Below are 3,597 nucleotides of genomic sequence, written 5' to 3'. Positions count from 1 at the left end.
GTATTTTTAACTATTAACTACATGTTTATAAAATGCTTTTGTGAGAATTGGTTTATCATTCTTACCAGCCCGTTCATCCCCAACTAAAACAGGAACACACAAATTGAACTCTTACAGAATTTCAGGTCAGAAAGATGAAATGACACTTTGAGACAGACAAGATTATGATTGAATCTCCTATGCGAGAGTGACCTTGAATGCATGAAGCAGAGATGATTAACCTTCCACTATGAATTTGTGTTCCCCTTTCTATAGCACAGTGATATCATTGAGAAGTAGATGTCTTTGTAAGAGCTGCATGTCCAGGCACCCTGTACCCATGTGGGGGCCACTTGTGTATATTATTGGCTCTCTACTTCCCCATTTGCCAACTAAATGCAGAAGAATCTGAAACCCTAGGGGATGGCAAAACTATAAAATAGAAGGAGCCTGATTCCTAACCAGCCACAAAATGAAAAGCTACTCATGAATGAAGAGCTTTCATATTGGACTGTTACATGATTAAGAAGTAAACTTCTGTTGGCTAAAATCCCATGAAATATTAAAATATTAGGGCTTATTTTTGTCAGCAGTTAAAATCCTCATACATCACCCATGGTGGAAAACAAGTATTGTAACAAAAAAAAAAAAGCCTACACTATTTCTTTTAAAAAATAGCCTTTGCCTTTCTAGCTTTATCGGATATTCATACAAATGTGCTTTTCAATAATTCTGTGAAGTGATGAATATTGTTTTAATCCACAAACCTTTCTGCATTCTCAAAGACATTTCCTTTTGTTAAACAGTTCAATCATTTTGACTCAAAAACGAAAGCTTATTATATACTGGACAGGTTGCTCTTTTCAAATGAAGCTTTCCTAATTTTCTTCATGGCCAAAGGAAAAAAAGAATTCACTGATATTTAATTTGAACTTCACTGTTAGTTGTGCAATTTATATTGTATGAAGAGTGCAAACACATTCCCGTGAATTTTAGAAGTAATTTATGCAGATCTATTTTTGAAGAACACACATTTTCACAATAATTTAGTTGGACTCAACTTTAGTAACACTGGACCATCTGGAAATAAAATAGAATGCAGATATTTTCTGTTTAGCACCACAGCACTTTTCTGCTAGGCAAACAACTCTATCTTTTGCTTTCAAATGAGTCTGTGCAGGTGTGCTGAAAATCCTTACTCAATAATTTATCAAACAACCCTCATAAAAATACTACATTTCCCTAATCACTCATTACACATTCCCAAATGTTTTAGAAGAAAATAAGTAGAATTCAATAATTAAAATAAGGCATGGTATAATTAATGCATTAAATTACAGTAATGTGTATTATAAACATAATAAGGATGCACCCTTTAAGTCTACAGGTCATTATTCAACAAATATTTACTGAGTGTCTAAATGTATCAAGTAGACAGTGTAAATGAAATGATATATCAGTTTTCTTACTATATAATAGGAATATCAAAACCGCATATAATGAGAACTGTGATAATGGCAAGTATAAGGTACAGTTGTGGACAGGATAGTGAAATGAGTGATCGTGTGGGTTAATTCATTTTGCAAGCAAGAAAATTGAGGAACTTGCTCATTTGGGATGATAGTAGTAACTACACAACAAATCAGTAGGGTTCATTTTAATTCAAAAAATACTTATTTGAATATGAAGCATTGTGTTCACACTGTTGGATATAGTGATAGACGTGGAATCTTATTTCTATTGACTCTGTTATGTTGCTGCAGTGTGTGTGACAGAGTGATAGCTCAGTCTAACTATGCCACACTCAAGATACAGTATTGTAGGAAGGATTTTCATTTCTTCTACTGTTTTATCACTCATCTTGATACAGCATAAGTTTATAGCTTGTGTCAAGATTTCAAAGATGAACGCATGTAGAGAAGACACATCAGGCTTAGTAATAGTTGAGATATGACCTATAGAGTATACATAGGTTAATAAAGACACTCAGATTAATTTTTGGTAAATAAAATTTAGTTTCAAGATTTTATCATTATAGCCATGCTATGTGGGTCCTTTTAAAGTAACATGTATCTATTATACATAGCTAGTACAGTTTAATAATTGTAATCCCCATTTATTTGGCATTCAATGATCTAAACTTCATGAAGTCGTATTTTATGTCTGTTCACTCAACCTTGTATCTACAAATTATAATAACTGAAATGTAATATATGTTTAATAAGTGTTTACAGAATTAGCATGAATAAATAAGTAAATAGACATGTCTGTCATGATGTTAAATGCTCAACTACATTATATCATTTAATTCTTCCAATATTTTGGTAAGGCAGACATTAGTACCCCTCTTTTCAAATTAAAGCACTGAAGCTTAGGGTCAAGTAGCTTGTTAGGTTACACAAGATTTAGGAGCTTGTGTTATATTAAAACTCTATTTTCTTAACCATTATATCATCACAATACTTTGAAATATAAAACAGAGGAATAATATTGGAAAAAAACAGAATAAAATGGATGTTGTGAGAAATTTGAATTGTATTTTTCAGTTTAGATTTCTAGAAGATATGGAAAGGGAAGATAAATCTGAATAGTTTTTTTTTTTTCAAAAGTAAATCATATAAAGCCATCTACAGATGCTTGGTTTTGTATTTGCTTTTTTAAAAAAAACAATTTCAACTTTCTCTAGCTTTATTATATTTGAATGATCATTTCACAGTGAAGTGGTGAGTTTATATAGCAATTTTTCAGTTGTCAATATAGAGACTCTACTCTATTTAGAATTAATTAGCAGTATAATTTATTTTCACTTTCTGTGAATCAGTATGAAATGCCCAGAGTTAAAAATCTATTAAAGAAGTCAATGAAAATGAGATAAATACACATTTTTTCAGCCAACTTTTTTTGAATGCTTGACTATTCTGAGGAAACAATGGTTTCAATTTTTAACTTCTGAAAATCAAGCTATTAAGAAGTATAAGTAGGTCAGCAGCAGCTGCAACGAAAGAGTTTGGCACGATGTCTCACACCGTTTTGCTGGTACAGCCTACCGAGAGGCCAGAAGGAAGAACTTATGCTGACTACAAACCTGTGAATGAATGCAGGGAAGGCTTCTGTAAAATGTATGAAGAACATCTGATGTGAATGAATCCCAACAGCCCCTCTATCACACATGGTATCAGCCAATTGTTTGATTTTATTGATGATCTGCAGACCTCAGCTGCCTAGTTTACCAAGCTGATACCCAGACATACCAGCCTTGTAACAAAGACTGGATCAAAGAGAAGATCTGCGTGCTCCTTTGTCAGCAGGCCCAACAGGCCGGGAAATAGTTGTGTTAGAAGCAATAAGGGGATAGGGGTTGGTTTGGAACACAGGTGTGTACAGCGTGTTGTAGTGGAAGTTCTGTGCTCTAGTAATCCTGTTTCCATTTTGGTACATTCTAGCCAGGATTGAATGTATTAGGTGAAATGGGAGGTTCTGTTTCAATCTGAAAGCCCCATCACCCCCTTTTTTCCCCCCTTTTTTTACTTAAACATTTTTATGATTTAGATGGAAGTTGTTCTTTGTCAGTTAATGTTGGTTCCAGTCCTTCAAAAACTGTTCTTGCCTGCTTTATAA

General features: G+C 33.4%; 1 pseudogene; it reads left to right on the top strand.

Moving 5' to 3' along the window:
- The first annotated feature begins 2,994 nt into the window (after positions 1 to 2,994).
- Positions 2,995 to 3,308, top strand: LOC109373990 (enhancer of rudimentary homolog pseudogene; annotated as a pseudogene).
- Positions 3,309 to 3,597: the final 289 nt, after the last annotated feature.

The sequence above is a fragment of the Hipposideros armiger genome, unplaced genomic scaffold (assembly GCF_001890085.2).
Source record: "Hipposideros armiger isolate ML-2016 unplaced genomic scaffold, ASM189008v1 scaffold_770, whole genome shotgun sequence".
Taxonomy (NCBI): Eukaryota; Metazoa; Chordata; class Mammalia; order Chiroptera; family Hipposideridae; genus Hipposideros; species Hipposideros armiger.
Note: the sequence above shows the minus strand (reverse complement) of the source record. Positions and strands in the feature narration are given on the sequence as shown.